The sequence below is a fragment of the Neovison vison genome, chromosome 13 (genome assembly GCF_020171115.1).
Source record: "Neovison vison isolate M4711 chromosome 13, ASM_NN_V1, whole genome shotgun sequence".
Taxonomy (NCBI): Eukaryota; Metazoa; Chordata; class Mammalia; order Carnivora; family Mustelidae; genus Neogale; species Neogale vison.
The window spans coordinates 49,673,541-49,693,803 of NC_058103.1; positions in this window are offsets into that span (position 1 = coordinate 49,673,541).

Genomic DNA, 20,263 nt, shown 5'->3' on the forward strand with positions numbered 1-20,263 from the left:
TATGTGAAGCTGGATGAGTGGCCAGGAGGCCACCTCCCCTCCCAACCCCCAACCAGGCCCTGTCAGCTGGTTTCAGGTGCGGAACAGGAAACCGCATTTCTGGAATCGGTCCTTCCAAGTATATTTGTTGCTCTGTGGTGGTAGCAGTAGCACAAGGCTAAACGTTAAAAATGGAATTTTCTCGGTGAGCCAAGCAGAGAATTTTTCATTTTATCCATCAGTCTCCTCCAAAGGCAGCAGCTTCTCACAATCCTTCCCTAATTTCTAACACAAAAGATGGAGCCTGGGAAGTGTGTGGGTATTGATGCCATGGTTAGAAAGTTCAATACATTGAACAGAAGCAGAGAAATTTCATTTTCCAAACAGCGGCAGAAAACAGCCCTGACCAAATGGCCATACTTCTTTGGTGGCAAATGGAGAGTCTGCCTAGTTCCTGAGGTGACTTCAATAGAAGGAACCTGGAGAACATGTTGGCATGGTCCGCGTGTGTTCTGACACTCTAAAGAAAACATTATTCCACAAAGTAACTTTATTTCTGATGTCAGTTGTTTTGCTCAGTATCATTCCTTTGCTCCATGCCTGAAGACAGATGAATACAACCGGGGACAGTAATAATTATTACCACCCTCTTTGGAACTGCTGTATTGTGCCAGGGGCTGAACACGGAGCAATAGGACATAGCATAGTGGTGATTCTCACTGTACCTACCTCACGGGATTGTTTTAAACATGGAATGAGGTAATGCAAGTGAGATGCTTAACACAGTACCCGACACAAAGAAAGTGTTTGATGAAAGCTAGTTATCATTAATTTTATTACTGATGCTTGGAGAGACAGCCTAGTGGAATCCATGTTAAGAGCCACAAGCTCTGACTTCAGACTGCCTGGGCCTAAATTCTGCTCTGTGACTATGGGTGAGTGAACATCTCTGGGTATCAGTTTCCTCATCTGCAAAATGGGAATAATAACCTTGTCTACATCATGTGGATTAAATGTATTTCAATGTGTTTTAAATAATGCCTGGCATATAATACAACATAAATGGTTGTGATTTTTAAAATGCTTTACATGCTCTATTGTTATCCCAGAAAAACAGGTGGGTATTATTCCCATTTTGTAAGGCAGGATAAAGTGACTTGCCCAGACCCGGGGCTTCCAAGTGCTAGAACCACAACTTGACCTACAGTCTAACTATTTTTAAAGCCCATTCTCTCCCCATAGGAGGACTGTCATTCTAGCAAACAGTATGTTTTTGAATTTCATTAGTGGTATTTTTTTCTTTCATTTCACATTTGGTTTCTTTGAAACCAAAATTTTATATTACTTTCATAAGAGAGGTTTTGTCCTTAACATCTTTACTTGATGTATTTGAGGCTGAGTCTGAGATTTTATTATTATTGTTGTGGTTATTATTACTATTTTTAGAACATGGTTGTATTGGCTCCTAAAAACAAAATTTTTTTTACTGCTGAACAGTCTTTTGAGGGGGCAGATTGAAAATTAATGAGATAATTTTAGTGGTATTTATTTTTCTTATTTTCATAATGTACTTTTACTTTTTTCTAAACCTATTTATGACAATTATTTATTATTTATTTTTAAATATAAATATATTTTAAAAATTATAAAAACCTATATAAATAGGTTTTTTCTAAACCTATTTATGACAATTATTTATTTACTACATTATTTAATATGTTGTATTTCCATTTTTGTATATACTTTGTAAATTTGTAATTTACAGAGTATATACATTGTATATATATGTATACATATATATGTATATATACATAGTATATGTATTACTTTTGTAAAATTCCAGAATTTTAGGACTAAGAGAGGAGGCTCCCTTCTTTTGTCAGTTTCTACTCAATGTAGGGATTGGACAGGAGACATTTATAGCTTTGAGGACAAGTTAGGTTATAATAAACTCACATGGTAAGTTAGAAAACTGGAAAGAGTAATTCATACACCAAGGGTTGGGATGCTCTCAAATTGTGGATGCTAAGCTTGGTGAGGGCCAAATGATCAAGGCATGGCTCTCTCCTTAGGAAAGCTGAGGGAGGAAAGGTTATTTGAAGTAATATATATACATTGGGAATTATTAGCCCTACTCAGAACTAAGTCGAATTACTCATTGGTTCCTCTCATCCTAAGTACCTAAAACCTGGGCATCAGACAGAAGTGAATCTTTTTTTTTTTTTTTTCTCATGTGATGGTCAAGAGGTGGTTTTGGCTATCACCTCCCTCTGCAGTATCCCATTCTTTAAAACAAAAAGTGTTTTCTTTATTCTTAGGTAAAGTCTAGGCAAACACGACTTAAAACAAGTATCTTAAAGGGAGTTGGGGGAAATTGGAAGGGGAGATGAATCATGAGAGACTATGGACTCTGAAAAACAATCTGAGGGGTTTGAAGTGGCGGGGGGGGTGGGAGGTTGGGGTACCAGGTGGTGGGTAGTATAGAGGGCACAGATTGCATGGGGCACTGGGTGTGGTGAAAAAATAATGAATACTGTTATGCTGAAAAAAAAAAACAACAAAAAACAAAACAAAAAAAAACAAGTATCTTACCTCTCTTCCATCCCATCATTCTCCCCAGTCCCCTCTACAATGGAATTCCTGAGCTCCTACTGTTTCTCTCCATCAGAGCAACTCTGTTGGAGTCCATCTTCCAGAAGTGTCCTAACTTTGGTTTCTATTGTTTAAGACACTATAATCTGATCTCTTATGGTGTTATTTTAGTGTGTATTTTGCAAGCTAAATTTTCCTTTCTCAGGTACTGTGGAAGAAGTAGGTATTGATGAATTTGTGGCTGCTATGTTGTTTTATTACAAACCTCTGGGTTTCCCTGCTTTTGTCAGCTTTTGGGTGAGCCCTGGTGATATAGTTATGTTAATGGAATGAACTACTGTAACTCTGCTAATGAGCAAAGTAAATTTCAGTGGTAGAGCAATTAAAAGATGTATTAATTTGTTGTGTATTTTACTTTAGTCTTCCCCCTAATATTAAGAAATTGTGTAGATTCTAAAATACATAGGTTATCAAAATTTTACTTTCCACTTTCCATAGATTTTTATTTCCATCCCTTGTCACCCCCATCCTAGGCTGTATTTGGCCTTCTAACTTAAAATTCCTGTGTAATCTATTTTACTTGCAGAATTGGAGACAGGATACTCATATATTATTTTCTATATCTATGACAGTATTTTTTTTTTTTGAGACTAAAATTCAGCCTCACTTATCACTTATAAAGACACTTTGAATAAGAGGGACATATAGTATTAAATGCCAACAGTGTGTCCTTTTGCTGCATCTATAATAAAGCTATTGTTAATGGTCCTATCTATCTAGCTATCTAGTCTAGAAAAAGATGCAAGAAATTTATAAGAAGTCTTTTTTTTTTCTCAGAATTCTTTCTCATCATAGAGAGAAATTCTTTCTCATCATAGAGTCTTACAAGAGGTTGATATTGCTTAGAACCACTGAAACATCGTGAAGGATGTTATATTAATGAACATAGAGACAACAAAATTGAGGTGCCTGAATGAGGAATACATTGGTTCATTTTGGTGGTGCATAAATTCTGTCAGGCCATTTGGACACAGTTTAATAAATTTTGTTTCATTGCATGGAATGTTTTCCCACTAGATGGAGAGAGTGGTGGTATCTCTGGGAAAAGAGAAAGAACTCTAAGACTAAGTTACAAAAAGTGCAGACCAAATTTAAGCCACCAATCTGAGAGTTAGTAAGATTTTGAGAAAGAGGCAACAGGGAGTAGAAAGCAAGGTACTACTTGTGAAATCTGGCACAGAGCTGGTATATCTGTCCTGGTTTGGCATCTCCAAATAATAGGACCCAAAGTCTTATTATTCTAAGTTTGGTTAGTGTATTAGTTTTTTATTGCAATGTAGCAAATTTAGTGGCTTAAGACAGCACGTACTTATCATTTCCATTTCTGTGGGTTGGGAATCTAGGCAAGACTTAGCAGATCCTCAGAAGTGAGACAGTCAAGGTGCTGGCCGGGGCCCTGGATCAGGTTCCAAGCTCACTCAGATTATTGAGAAACCTCATTTCTTTGCAACTGTAAGACTGAGAGTCCTGACTTCTTGCTGGCTATTGTTCAGAAGCTGACCATAGCTCCTAGATGTTGCCCACAGTTCTTGCTACATGTTCCTCCTTATAGGATTTTCCACAGCATGGCAGTTTGTGTCTTCAAAGCCAGCAAGAGAGAAAGGAAGTGTGTCTGTAAGAGCAAGTCTGTTAGAAAGATGCAGTTTGATATAACATAATCCCAGGAGTGCTATCAGTATCCTCTGCCATCGTCTTGATGAGAAGCAGTCATGGGAGGGGATCACGCAAGCACAGGCAAATCTTGAGACAAGAGCACAGGACCACCTTAGAGTCTGTTCCCAACATTTAGTCAGGACACTTGAGTTGTACAGAGAAATAGAAATCACCCCCATAGAGGGCATGAATGTGTTCCCAATATAGTGCTCTCTCTGCAGGGCCATCTAGGTGGATTTTTAGTGAGTCCTTTTTGGGTGGCGGAGCAGGCATTTAGTCTTTAGCTCTTTTGCTTAAAATCCAACTTTGTCATTGTTAATTGCTGTGTTTATCTGTAGAGTATTTGTTGGGTGAAGGAGTTGTAATGAACTAAACACTGCCACAGATTGCTTCCATCTATTTGAGATTTCTCTTAGAGGCGGGAGAACGGGTCTTCTTTTAAAGCTCTGTCAAAGGGACTTTGGTACTTTCTGCATGCAATGTAGTCCTTCCTCAGCTATCAAGATCCGATGTACACTGATTTCCTCAGATGTATCTGCTGCCACACAGCTAGTGTCTTTTGTAAAACCTACTGTATTTTGTATTCTTCTTGCTTAAAAAGAGGTGATTAGTTGGGGTCAAACACACAAAATTCACTGACCCCAGGAACAAAGACGTTTTTAGCAAAAACTGTTTGGCACTGGTGTTGATTTATAGCCCAGAGGATGATGATTTTGCTACTGAAGGATTGAGAGTGGCTCATTGCCCGCTGAGGGGCTGGCTCATGGAATGCTGCCTCTCAACTTTATTTGGATGGTTTTTCTCTCGTAACAATAGAATTTTTCTCCCCATTCTTATTTGCCCCTTACTTAGTCATTTATTCTCCAAATTGCTTTTGGGCACCCCTTAATGCTTGCGTTACTACATCTACCGACCTAATATGAATAGTATTCTTTGCCTTGAAAGCGAGCACTAATTGAATTTGCTTGCACTCAGTGATTTTAATGGGACTCTGGAGTGTTGTTTAGTGACAACTTTTATGTGGAAGACACTGAAAAAATTAACATGTTACATTTAGTAAATTAGCAATTACTTAGCTCCATTATATCAAAAGCAGTCACCTACATTTATAACCTACAAATATTACATTCATAAAGCACGTTTTGTATGCCAGGCTCTGGGGCTTCTTTTTTTCCATGGGACAACAATACAAAATTTAGTGAATGAATTCTTAGGTGAGAAAACCCTAAATTGTAACAACTACTGATATTCATTTCATCTTTCTTACTTCCTGACACACCCTCCCAAAATGGTCTCAGTGAAAGCTGATCTGTCCCCAGCTATAAAATTAAACATTTCAGTTCGTCTTTGGGCCACATTCTTCTCACCAGAATATTTGGGCAAAGGCAGTGGGATGTGAGATGAAGTCTGCATGCGGGCTTTTGGACAAATTTATTTTGCTATTACAAAGCAAAATTAATTTGCTATTAATATTTTGCTATTATAAAGAAGCACAAGAAGAAATAGTCCTTCTTTTTCTTTTTGAAGTTGTATTTACAAGTGACATCTGGAAGTCTGGCAGCTATCTTGAGGTGATGAGGGGCATTGCCATGCTGAAGATGGCAGGGTAGAAAGAGAAAAGAAAATCCATCTCAGATCATTTAGCTTCTGAATTAGCTTATCCTGGAGATGTCCACTCTGGTATTTCTTAATAGCTAAGATAATGAAATGTTCTTGTTATTTAGGTTAGTTCAATCATTGTTTCCTTCCTCCTTCCCTCCCTCCCTACCTTTCTTCTTTCCTCTCTTTTTCTTGTTCCATCTGTCACTTGATTCAGAAAGATATCTGGGAATCAGACCATAAAATTAAGTATCTTATCAAATTTTCTACCTTCCTTCTGCCATGTAGGAGCCAGAAATCCCTACTCATCATTTATTTTTAGGTCAACTGTCAAAGGTCCTAAAACACTTCTTAAAGTGCGAATAAGACTAAGGGGCAAAAGCCAAAACCATTGTCTGTATCTGCCATGCAGTATTCATCTACTAAATGGAATTAGAATCCAGCTCTTTAAAAAACAAATACAAAAATTAAAAAACAAACAAACAAACAAACAAACAAACGGTGTTCCACGGAGGTTTTTGAATTCTGGTATACGCTTGCTTTGTTATGAAAGCTGAAGTTAGAGCCAGCAAGTCTGGGATCCCGACCCATTTCTTCTCTTGCTTACAGTTCAGAAGCAGGACACCTTCTAAGCTCCTGGTCTTAGATTCCTGTCTAGAAAATGAAGAAAGCTACATCAGTGTTTCCATACTTCCCTGATGATAAAAATTACTTTTTTCAATATGAGCCAGTGGTGGAAATCTAGTGTCTAGCTTTTCTACTTAGAAACTGTATGATCCTGGGCATGTTAGCTAAACTCTTTGAGTTTCGGAATCCTTATTTCTAAAATGGAAATTGTGTCTTATAACACTGTGATGCGTATCAGCTATCACGTGCATGTGAAAATGCTTTGATAAATAACAAAGTGCTATATTAATGTGAGGTGAGAATATATTGTGATGATTATCACCACAGACCATCTTTTGTAGCTCCTTGTGAATCCTGTATAGTCGTTCTAGCTCATTTTGTTCCTATCTTTGGTCCACTATAGCAGGGTCCCCAAGGTGCTTTCAGACGGTCTGCAAGGTTAAACCTGTTTTCATAATGATACTAACATGTTATTTGCTATTTTTATGCATTCTCTCACAGCTGGAGTTTTCTAGAGGCTATATGATTTGTGATATCACAACAGATTGAATATATAGAAGGAAGTATGACCCTTCTAATAAGCCAGATTTGCAAAAATATAAAGCAGTGCCACTCTTTACACTACATTTTTAAAAGAAAAATATAATTATTTTTCATAAAATATGCCATTTATATTAACATGTAACAGATTTATTTTAATTATTTTAAGTGAATTAATATAATTTTTAAAATTTCTCTGATTAATTTCCAACATGGCAAGTAAACACATAACAAAACATATAACAAGAGCTCATTAAAGTTTTCAATAATCTTTAAGATTAAAAAAGAATTCTAAGACCAGCACATTTAGTAGCACACTACTTGGCTCCAACAGGCTCCAACAGCACTGTGCTCCCTGTGTTTACAACCTTCTAGGCTGAATTTCTTTGCTACACTGAGAATTACTACCTAGGGGACAGCTTCTGGCTTCCTTTTCTTTTTCTCTTTCTTCCACTTTCTCCTTGAACACTTGTGTCTTGGGTTGATCTCTGTTTTCTGGTTCTCACGGTCATTTGTTCTTTTTTTCTTTTCTTTTCAAGATTTTATTTATCTATTTGACACAGAGAGAGAGACAGAAAGGGAACACAAGCACGGGGAGTGGGAGAGGGAGAAGCAGGCTTCCCGCTGAGCAGGAAGCCTGTTGCAGGGCTGGATCCCAGGACCCTGGGATCACCACCTGAGCCAAAGGCAGCCACTTAATGACTGAACCACCCAGGCACCCTCACGCTCATTCTACGTTTTCTTCCTTAATGGGTCAGGCATCTTGGTTAAGACTGGGCAACTTAACTTGAAGGTAGCCTTCTGTTCTGTATTGTTCCCCAAACCCCAACTCCCTCCCTGTTTTGCAAGATCCCTTATTTTTGAATCTTGGAAGAAGACAGAATTGGACCTCTCATTTCAGGAGCGGAAAGGGAGCAGATGCTCTTTCTTCCTTCTTGTGGTTGATAGGATATGGCTGGTGACCTAGGCTTGACTACTGAATACCCTGTGTGGGGCTTTGACTCTGAGTAGGTAATGGAAAGAATGGCCTAGAACTTACCTGAGGCACCATCAGTTGTCCCACTCTAAGGGGGCCATGCATGGTACCGGGGTAGCAGCGTCTCCTGGCGATGGGGGCAGGGCTGGTGCATCCTGATGCAGAGATGCCTTTGCTCCTGACCATTTTTGTGCTTTCTCTTGCTTCCCTGTCATTTCTGCAAGTTACCTTATTTCCTTTTAATGTATTCCTCTTCTGCCCAAGTTGGCCAAAGACTGTTTCTATTTGTAATCAATAATAGCCACCACTTGAATGGTAGTTCCTGTGTGCCAGCCACTGTTGTAAGTACTTTGCATATATTAACTCATTTAATTGTCAGAACAACGCTGTGAGAAAGATACTATTATAATCCTCTTTTTACTTACGGGGAAAATATGATAGAGTGAGGTTTTAAACGATGCTCTCCGAATCACATGGAGAGTAATTGGCCATGCCAGGATGCTCACCCGGGCAGACTGGCTCTAAGCCCAGCTTTTAAGCTCTCTGTACCACTTCTGACCAATGTGCACGTACACGACTGAGACAAAGATAGAAGTCTAAACCACTGCCGTGCATACAACGGGGGCTGGTGCAACATGGAACCTGGGCCTTTCCTCAACTCTTCCAGCTGTCGTCCTTTTGACACACAGACATGTGCCTTAATTTGCATATAAAGTCAAATTTAAAAAATAGAAGGGTAATTAATGGTAGGCTATTATGGTATTTAAAAAATTTTGCTTTTAATTTTCTTTTCTGGCTGTAATTTTATATGGATTATAATGAGAGTCTATTTAGGATCTCTGAAATAAGAGTGATGACAGCCATTCTATCTTTTAAATATATATGTGTACCCACACCTCCACATATGCCGAATGCATTTTACATACAGTTGTACTTTGTGCTTATGGGTTGCTGGCAGTAGCAATGGAGAAATGACCAATGTGTAATGTGGTACCACTACCGTGTGGGCTGTCTTATAACTCAGAATGATCTAGAGTCACTTATATTTTCTCTACCTCCATTCTCACACTTCTCCATTCTCCAGGGGCTAAGCAAACAAATATGGATGCTACGGTTTATTTTATTTAAACCATACAATGCACATCAGGCAGGGGAATTAATTAGAAGGAAGAAAAAAAGGCAAACAATAAATAGATTGCAGGGCATTAGCTCAGTTCCATACACTGCATTGTGTAATTACCAACCACATGGCTTCCCAGCAATTACATCATCATGAGCAGTGAAATTACATTTCAGTGATAATTTTAAAACCACAGCGGTGGCCATCCAGTATTAATAACTCTAAGCATGATTACGGAAAGCTAGTGCCTGTGGTTCTGTAAATGCTAGTACTTGGAGTCGGAGTTGAATTTTCATTTGCTGTAGATCTAAATATGTGACCTCTTTAACCTTCATCAGTGTGCTCCTTGTTCTCCAAGTTTCATGGTCCCATTAAGACCAAGGCAAAAAGTGGTGCCATGGACCCCTGAGGTAACTGCTTGACTTTGAGAGCCATAGAAGCATGCAGGGAACCTGTTTTGCAGTGTTCTGGGGAGACGTTGGGGGTGATTGTGCCATAGCAAAAGCTCATCACTTGGTGAGGAGGAGTCATGAATTCTGACATGATGGAAAGAGCTGTGTTTTGAATATAGGCAGTGCCCTGAATCTGCAGGCCAGTGTCCTCTCACTCCTGTGAAGATGGTAGCACACCATGCGCTCTTTTGGAAGGCAGAGAAACACGACTTCCATTCTCTGGGGCTTTTCTTATTTTCCCCAGAATTATCAGATATTTGGCAGCCTAAGATTTGTATTCTGAACCTCAAGAGTGGCCAGGCTAAGGACTTCAGGCAAAATGTTGCTCTAGGGCTATTGAACCATGGGAGGGTTCAGTTTAGATTCTTTTTTTTTTTTTTTAAAGCTTTTATTTATTTATTCATGAGAGACAGAGAGAGAGAGAGAGAGTGAGAGAGAGAGAAGCAGAGGGAGAAGCAGGCTCCCTACTGAGCAGGGAGCCCGCAGTTTAGATTCTTGTGTTTGGTCCAGTTTTACCAGAGGGCCATTCTTTGATCAACATTGTGGTCAAGGCCGTGTAATTCTGAGCCTTTCAAGTGCTGCTTGTCAAACGCCCTAGCTCTGCTAGGAAAACTGGGTCAAGCAGGGCTTATGTTCCTTCTGGAGGGAATGTCATAGAAGTATTTTTTCCTTTCTGTCCTGACTATGAAAAATCAGGAAAAATACTTGAAACAATATAGTATCCTGCTAGCACTTCTGGATACGGCAAACTAATCATATTTCTCTGCTAGGCACAGAACAATCAAATGTTCCTTCTCTTCCTTACTATACTTGGCCACTACTCTCCACGATGTACACACACATTTCTCTTAAAGGTTTTCTCTGTTTTATAGTTTGTGTCCTTTTTTAAAAATCTCTGACCCTGTGTCAGGCACATCTTCAGTATTTTATGAGGAATGGAAGATGGATGTTGCCTAATTTTTCTTTTTCCCTCCTACTGCATTTCAAAAAGTACCTTGGGACTCCTGGGTGTCCTTCAAGTGTTCCTTCTGTTGACTTTTCAAGAAGGTGGGTCACCAGGTTGTACCAGAGTAGATAAGAAGATACTGAATTGGCTTCTTGGAGAACGAATTGGGATGATGAATTGGACTATCAACAACTATAGGACTGGGAATTGCTTTCGATTTGTCTTATGTACCTTGTTTATCTGAGCATACCCTTTACACCAACAATATGCTTTGCAACACTCACATAAGACATATGCAGTGTTGAAATATAAGGAAAGAGAGCAGATTAAGTTCAAATATTTTGAAATGGAATTGCTGGAAACCCCAGAAGATCCAGATTAATGCAAGCTATAAAATGAAAAAGTCTCATGACACAGGGTTAAGAGGATTAATGTCTTCATCTTAAGAATCCATAGGCCTTGGACCTTGATAGTGATGACAAAATACAGCAACCCATCCTGACCATGTGCGGGACCATGGCTTCATCAGAGCCCTGGGTAAGTTGGTGTGGTTGACCATTAAAGCAGCTGAACAAATGGAAAGAAGACAAATAATTTTCCAGCCTTGTCCATGGCATGCTTTGACAGATGGAGTTTCTGTCTGCTGGCTTTTGGAAGGAACTATCAGACTGATGATAAATTATGAAAGATTTGCCAGCAATTGACAGTTCAGCCTACCTGACCTGAAATGAAATACAAAGTGAGAAAGTATTCACAAGTAGAAATTCTAAGCACAAAGGAATAAATACAGGCAGTTTGTCCTGGCAGACACCAATGGGAGCAAGCAAAGAAATGGACATTCAGTTAATAAATAGTGAGCACCTAAAAATAGGGCAAGCACTCTTCTAGACACTAGGGTCTAGGAATGAACAGCATAGTGAAAATCTCTACCCTTGTGGAGCTTACAGTCAAACAGGGAGACAAAGATAATGAACAATGTGAGTAAAATTTTCAATAAGTTAGATAAGTATGATAAAAAAAATAAAGCAGGCCTTGCAGCCTTCCCATTGAGATCAGGAACACGACGAGGATACCCACTCTCACCACTCTTGTTCAGCATAGTATTAGAAGTCCTAGCAACAGCCATCAGACAACAAAGAGAAATAAAAGGCATCCAAATTTGCAATGAAGAAGTCAAACTCTCTCTCTTCACAGATGACATGATTCTTTATATGGAAAACCCAAGACTCCACCCCCAAACTACTAGAATTCATACAGCAATTCAGCAACGTGGCAGGATACAAAGTCAATGTACAGAAATCAGTGGCTTTCTTATACACTAACAATGAAAATACATGAAGGGAAATTAGAGAATCAATTCCATGTACTATAGCACCAAGGACCATAAGATACCTGGGAATAAACCTAACCAAAGAGGTAAAGGAACTGTACTCGAGGAACTACAGAACACTCATGAAAGAAATTGAAGAAGACACAAAAAGATGGAAGACCATTCTATGCTCTTGGATTAGAAGAATAAACATTGTTAAAATGTCTATACTGCTAGAGCAATCTATACTTTTAATGCCATTCTGATCAAAATTCCACCGGTATTTTTTCAAAGAGCTGGAGCAAATAATCCAGAAATTTGTATTGAACCAGAAGAGACCCCGAATCGCTAAGGAAATGTTGAAAAAAAAAAAAAATAAAACCGGGGGCATCGCATTACCTGATTTCAAGCTTTACTACAAAGCTGTGATCACCAAGACAGCATGGTACTGGCATAAAAACAGACACATAGACCCATGGAACAGAGTAGAGAGCCCAGATATGGACCCTCAACTCTATGGGCAAATGATCTTCAACAAAACAGGAAAAAATATACAGTGGAAAAAAGACAGTCTCTTCAATAAATGGTGCTGGGAAAACTGGACAGCTATATGTAGAAGAATGAAACTTGGCCATTCTCTTACATCGTACACAAAGAGAAACTCAAAATGGATAAAAGACCTCAACATGAGACAGGAATCCATCAGAATCCTAGAGGACAACATAGGTAGTAATCTCTTCGGTATCAGCCACAGCAACTTCCTTCAAGATATGTCTCCAAAGGCAAAGGAAACAAAAGTGAAAATAAACTTTTGGGACTTCCTCAAGATCAAAAGCTTCTGCACAGCAAAGGAAACAGTCAACAAAACAAAGAGGCAACCCATGGAATGGGAGAAGATATTTGCAAATGACAGTACAGACAAAAGGTTGTTATCCACGATCTATAAAGAACTCCTCAAACTCAACACACATAAAACAGGCAATCATATCAAAAAATGGGCAGAAGATACGAACAGACACTTCTCCAATGAAGACATATAAATGGCTATCAGACGCATGAAAAAATGTTCATCATCACTAGCCCTCAGGGAGATTCAAATTAAAACCACATTGAGATATCACCTTACACCAGTTAGAATGGCCAAAATTAGCAAGACAGGAAACAACATGTGTTGGAGGGGATATGGAGAAAGGGGAAATCTCTTCCACTGTTGGTGGGAATGCAAGTTGGTGCAGCCTCTTTGGAGAACAGTGTGGAGATTCCTCAAGAAATTAAAAATAGAACTTCCCTATGACCCTGCAATTGCACTCCTGGGTATTTACCCCAAAGATACAGATTTCATGAAAAGAAGGGCCATCTATACCCCAATGTTTATAGCAGCAATGGCCACGGTTGCCAAACTGTGGAAAGAACCAAGATGCCCTTCAACAGACGAATGGATAAGGAGATGTGGTCCATATACACTATGGAGTATTATGCCTCCATCAGAAAGGATGAATACCCAACTTTTGTAGCAACATGGACAGGACTGGAAGAGATTATGCTGAGTAAAATAAGTCAAGCAGAGAGAGTCAGTTATCATATGGTTTCACTTAATTGTGGAGCATAACAAATAGCATGGAGGACAAGGGGAGTTGGAGAGGAGAAGGGAGTTGAGGGAAATTGGAAGGGGAGGTGAACCATGAGAGACTATGGACTCAGAAAAACAATCCGAGGGGTTTGAAGCTGTGAGGGGTGGGAAGTTGGGGGAACCAGGTGGTGGGTATTAGAGAGGGCACAGATTGCATGGAGCACTGGGTGTGGTGCAAAAACAAGGAATACTGTTACGCTGAAAAAAAAAAAAAAAAGAATACATCTGAATCTGGATAGGAAAAAAAAAATAAAGCAGGCTAAGTTGGTTTAAGGGTCACTGGGGGTGGGGTTGTAGTTGTAATTGTAATTGTAAATTGGGTGGTTACAGAACACAATCTTAACCAAGAGGAACAGACAACACAGGAAGCATACTAAAGTATACTTACCTTTTGGTTTTCTGGCTTGAGAAGATAGTGACAAATACTCCATAATAAGTTCTCTACTTTCTGGCTTATTATGTAGAAAAAAGATAACTTAGGAAAATCGTTTTTAAAAAGCCAGGTAGGGGCGCCTGGACGGCTCAGTGGGTTAAAGCCTCTGCTTTAGCTCAGGTCATGATCCCAGGGTCCTGAGATGGAGCCCTGCATTGGGCTCTCTGCTCAGCAGGGAGCTTACTTCCCTTCCTCTCTCTCTGCCTGCCTCTCTGCCTACTTGTGATCTCAGTCTGTCAAATAAATAAATAAAATCTTTAAAAAAATAAATAAAATAAAAAACCAGGAAATTGAAGATCTTGAGGCTAGAGAGGAGAATGAGAACTAAGATTGAGAGGGAGGGAAGAGACTGAGTCAGAGAAAAACCATGAACCAGGGGTTTCAAACATGATGTGATGTTTTCCAACTGCAGAAAGACCAGAATCTTCTGGAAGAGATTCATATTTAGAATGTTGGACTTGGGTGCCTGGGTGGCTCAGTCGGTTAAAGCCTCTGCCTTCGGCTCAGGTCATGGTCCTAGGGTCCTGGGATTGGGCCCCGCATCAGGCTCTTTGCTCAGTGGGGAGCCTGCTTCCTCCTCTCTCTTTGACTGCTTCTCTGCCTACTTGTGATCTCTCTCTGTCAAATAAATAAATAAAATCTTAAAAAAAAAAAAAAAAAAGAATGTTGGGCTTAACATGTAAGGGAAGAGGATCTTGCCTCCTTTCCTCTCCATCGCCTCAGAGTGCCTGCCCGAGCAGGACCTCCAGCTCAACCTCAGATGCATAAAATAATGTGCAGATTAAAAGAGCAATCTGTGATTTTCTTATCATATTGTTCTCACTACATCTGCAGTATTTTATCCAGTTCTGGGTGTTTCATTTCAAGAAAGACAATGGCAAACTGGTATATTTTCAGAACAGCATCATCACTGAGATGAGAGGAACGGAAACCAGATCACAAGAGGGGTAATTGAAAGAATTGGGGATGTTTCATCTCTTGAGTAGAGTTAGATGGCTGACCTATTAGCTATGTTCAGGTATTTCCAAGTTTTGTGGGGTAAATGGTTTTAAGAAGAGAAGAAAACCAGGATCAGACAATAAGATTTCTGAGTTCTCGATTTCAACTTAATGCCAGGATCTCTCAAAATTGGAACAAAGTAACTTACGAGAGATTTTTGCTACCCAAGGTGGCATCATGTCAGAGGTGGAATGCCCAGTTGGGGGGCTATTCTGGGGGTGGGCAGGGGCAGTAACCTCTATTGTTTTTCCACTCTCTAGTTCATTTATTTATGCCTTGATCTTTGTTATTTCTTTTCTTCTGCAACACTGAGTTTAGTTTATTCTTTTTCCAGCTCCTTAATTTGTAAAATATGATTAAGATCATTGTTTTCTCTTATTATAGGGATTTATCGCTATAAACTTCCCTTTGGAACTGCTTTTGCCATATCCTGTAGGTGCTATTATGATGTATCTCTATTTTTATTTATTCAAAATATTTTAATTTCCTTTTTGATTTCTTCTTTGATATATTGACTGTTCAGGAGTATATTAATTTGTTCTTATTTCTAAGAATAATGTAAAATTTACCTCTTTCCTTTTTTATTAACTTCTAATTTCGTACCATTGTTACCAAAAAACAAAAACAAAAACAAACAAACAAAAAAACTACTTGGTTTGATTTCATTCTTCTCAAATTTGCTAAGACTTGTTGTGGCCTGTCATATGACATAATCTTTAGAATGTTCCATGGGTGCTTTAGAAGAATGTGTATTACTCTGTTGTTGGATGACTGTTCTATATAGACACACCTCATTCTAATGTGCTTCACTTTATTGTACTTTGCAGACATTGTGATTTTTACAAATTGAAGGTTTGTGGAAACCTTGCATTGAGCAAGTCTATCAGCACCGTTTTCCCAACAGCATTTGTTGACTTCATGTCTCTGCATAACTTTTCAGTAAATCTTTCAATATCTCAAGGTTTTCAGTGTTATTATATTTGTGAAGATCTATGATTAGTGATTATGACTCACTGAAAGCTCAGATGATGGTTAGCATTTTTTAGCAATAATGTATTTTTGATTAAAGTATGTACTTTTTTATATAACACTATTAATTTCACACTTAGTAGATTACTGTAAACATAACTTTTATATTCACTGAGTAACCAAAAAGAATCATTTGACTCACTTCTTGCATTATTTGCTTTATTGTTGTGGTCTGGCACCAAATCCACAATATCTCTGATGTATGCCTCTATGTGTCTGTTAGATCCATTTGATCTGAAGTATAGTTCAAGTCCAGTGTTTCCTTGTTGATTTTCTGTTGGGTAATTTAATCATTGTTGAAGGTATAATCCTTTCCTATTATACTTTTTCTACTTCTCTCCTCAGATATAGTAGTATTTCGTCTAGGAATTTAGGTGCTCTGATGTTGTGTATATATATTTATAAATGTTATATCATCTTGATGACTTGATCTCTTCACCATAATATAATGATCTTCTTTGTGTCCTGTTACCATATATTTTTCCATCTCTTCTCTTTGAGTCTATGTGTGTCTTTAGGGTGACATATGTCTCTTGTATGCAATATATAGGTAAGTCTTATTTTTTATCCATCTACCACTCTATGCCTTTTGATTGGGGAATTTAATCCATTTACATTTAGAGTTAATTATTGATAGGTAAGGTCTTCCTAGTGTTATCTTAATTAACTGTTTCCTGGCTGTTTTGTGCTTCCCTTGTTTCTTTCTGTTTTGCTGCCTTCTGTGGTGAATTGGTGATTTTTTTGTGGTGGCATGCTCTAATTCCCTTCTCTTTATCTTTTGTGAATCTACTCTGGTTTCTGTTTTGTGGTACCATGAGGTTTATAGGAAACATTTTATAGGTATAATCATCTGTTTTTTATAAATAACAACTTAACTTTTGCCATATACAAAAACTCATTCTCTTACTCTTCTGTCTTGTTTTTAATGTCATAATTTTCCTTTTTTTAATGTGGGTATTTGTTAACAAATTGTAGAGCTATTGTTATTTTAATACTAATTTTTTAGCCTTTGTACTATAGATAAGTGGTTAGTATAGCACCATATTACACTATTAGAGTATTTTGAGTTTGATTATATATTTACCTTTACTGGCATATTGTATATATTCATGTTATGTTCATGTTACTAATTAGCATCCTTTCACTTCAGCATTTCTTGTAAGGCAGACCTAGTAGTGAGCTTCTTCAATTTTTATTTGTCTGGGAAATCTTCATTTCTCCTTCATTTCTGAAGGATAATTTAATCAGATAGAGTATTTTGGGCTAGTGTGTTTTTCATTCAGCACTTTGAATATGTCATTCTGTCCTTTTAAACTTTCTGCTGAGAGATGCACAGATATCATGGAGGGGATTCCTTTACAGATTATAGTTTTTTCTCTTATTGCCTTTTGGATTCTTTATCTTTGATTTTTGAGAGTTTTATTATAATGGTTCTTCCAGAAGAATGCTTTGGATTGCAATTACTGGTGACCTATTAGCCTCATGAACTTGAATGTCCAAATCTCTCCCCACACTTGTGGTACCACATTATTTCTTTAATAAGCTTTCTGCCCTCATTCTTCCTCTCTTCTCCGAGAACTCCAGTATTTCACGTATTGGCTCTTTTTTTTTTTTTTTTAAGATTTTATTTATTTATTTGACAGAGATCACAAGTATGTAGAGAGGCAGGCAGAGAGAGAGAGGGAAGCAGGTTCCCCATTGAGCAGAGAGACCAATGCAGGGCTCGATCCCAGGACCCTGGGATCATGACCTGAGCTGAAGGCAGATGCTTTAACTCACTGAGCCACCCAGGCACCCCACACATTGGCTCTTTTGATGGTGTTCCATAGATCAAGCAAGCTTTCCTCATTCTTTTTCATTTATTTTGTTTTTTTTTTCTCTGACTGGGAAATTTCAAAGTTTCTATATTCCATCTCACACACTCATTCTTGTGTTTGTTCTAGTCTGCTGTTCATACTTTCTTTTGTGTTTTTCAATTCATTCATTTTTCTCTTCATCTCCAGAATTTCTGCTCCCCCCCCCCTTTTTTTAATGTCCTCTATGTCTTTGGTAATTTTCTCATTTGTTTCTGTACTGTTTTCCTGATTTGTTGGATTCCTTTCTGTGTTTTCTTGTAGCTCACTTATTTTCCTTAAAACAGCTATTTCAAAAATCCTTTATTGGGGAAATCTTAGCTCTCCATGTTTTTGAGTTTGGATACCTTAAGATTATTGTGATCCTTTAATGATGTCATGTTTCCTTGATTTTTCATGTTTCTTGGAGTTTTGCGTTGCCATCTTTGCATTTGAAGTAGCCACTTCTTTCCTAAAGATTGTGCCACAATCTTTCCTAACTTCCTTCGGGGTAGAAAAACCCATCACTGCTGTTAGAGGTTCTGAGGCCTTTTGAGACCTTCTATGGATACCTCTCTTCCATGCTTTTTGTGCCTTCTTGTGGCTGAATTGTTAAGATTGTATATCTTTTCTCAGTCCTACCACACATCAAGCAGGCTGCTTGCTGATAGCCTCTCTTTTGTTCTCTGAAGTTAGTGCTACAGTTCATATGTAGGGTTTTTTTTTTCCTGGTCCACACACTCTGGGCTGCTTTCTGTGCATGCTACCTAGCCATCTACCAAAACTTACTGTTACTACCATGCTCGGGAGTATGCCCAGGGTGTTGGTCACAGAGTGGAGGGAAATGTAGGTGAGGCCCACAGGGGACTGGGTGATGCTGTGGGCCAGTCAGGGGAAGTCTTTGGGTGATGCTTTCCCAGTGCCTTGTGGGCATTCTTCCTGATGGAATCCATAATGCAGTCAGTAAGAACTATGCCCTTTTAATGCCCTCTGAATATGTTTTCTGCCCTCTCCTAATCTCCCTTCCTCCCAGCATGGAACTTATGATTTAGTACTCTGGATGCTGTAAGAGAAAAATGAATCTCTCTGGCTGCAAGCTGAGCAGCTGAGGAAGCTGAGTGCTCACTCACCCACTCTTTCTTTTCCCCATGGTAGAAGAAGCTTTCCCCGTGGGAGAAGAGGTTTTCATCTTGCCCTAAGTTGTTCTGCTTGGAGGAAGGGTAATGTGGGTTAAGTCAAACTATTCCTCTCATACAATCCAGTGCATTAAAATTCATAGTCATTTTTTTTTTCCTTTCCTGGAGTTCTGGAACATTTCTGGAAACCTGGATTTCTACAAAAGCTCATCTGTGGGTGAATATCCAAGTTAGTATTTTCCAGGTACTCTTAGACTGCAGCTGAGAGGGTCTGAAACCAGGTCACAGGCTACTGTGGTGACCACGGCTGGTGCAGAGGCCTCTCAGTATGTGACCCAATGCATAGGTGGACAAGACTCCTTTTCAGGTCCCTTGGCATATGGTGCTGAGTCCCACATCTTCCACAGGGCATTTTTGTTTATGAGTGGATGTCAAATTTTTGTTGTTTGAGGGGAGATAAAAATGTGCAATGTCTTATACTGTCATAATTCTGATGTTACTCCAAAAATCTTTTAAGATTTCATCTGATAATTTGTAGTAGAGTGGATATCTGAACAATATTGAGATTCCTAATCCTTGGACATGGTTTAGGTCTCCATTTTTTGAGACCACCACACTTCTCAAAGTTCCAGCCTTATTTTATATGTTCCCATATCTGCCCAATTACTCCATTTATGCAATCTTAATGCTAGGCAAAAAAGAGAATTGTATCTGATCTAGAGACTTTTTCTCCTTTAATATTTCAAGGATTTCTAACACCAATAATAAATTAGATAATGGGTTTTGAAGGTCCTAGGTTACCAAAATTTTACCCTTCAGGGAACTGAGTTCCCTTTAAAGGGCTTCTGGAAATAGCAGAAATATTCTATAGCAATGAGTAGAGAAAGAACAAAAAGAACAGGGGAAGTCATTATGCAAATATATGGACAGTTGAGGGTGTGCTGCCTTGAGGACATGATATCAAATACCTTGCCAATGATCTTAGTGAGCAGATATAAAAATTTTTTTGCACTTCTTGTCCACTTCAGTTCTTATTTGAATGTTGAGCTGCTCTATGGTTTCCAAAGCGCGCCAGTACATCAAACTTTTACAATCATAACCCTCTAACAGACCTCAATATTTCTGTTCCAATAAGGCAGTTCTTGGTGACTGCTGCTTTTTTTAAACCTCTTAAATCTAAACTTCCTTCTTTACCTACATCTAAAGAATCTGGGGTGCTTCTCTGCACCTTAGATTTTCAGTTTTTATTCAGGGAAAGTCTTGTTGGGAGAGATTGTACGCAAATTAGCTGATGGGGCTCTACAGCTGTGATTTTTCAGAAACTGCACAATAGAAAGAGGCAGTTTTTTTG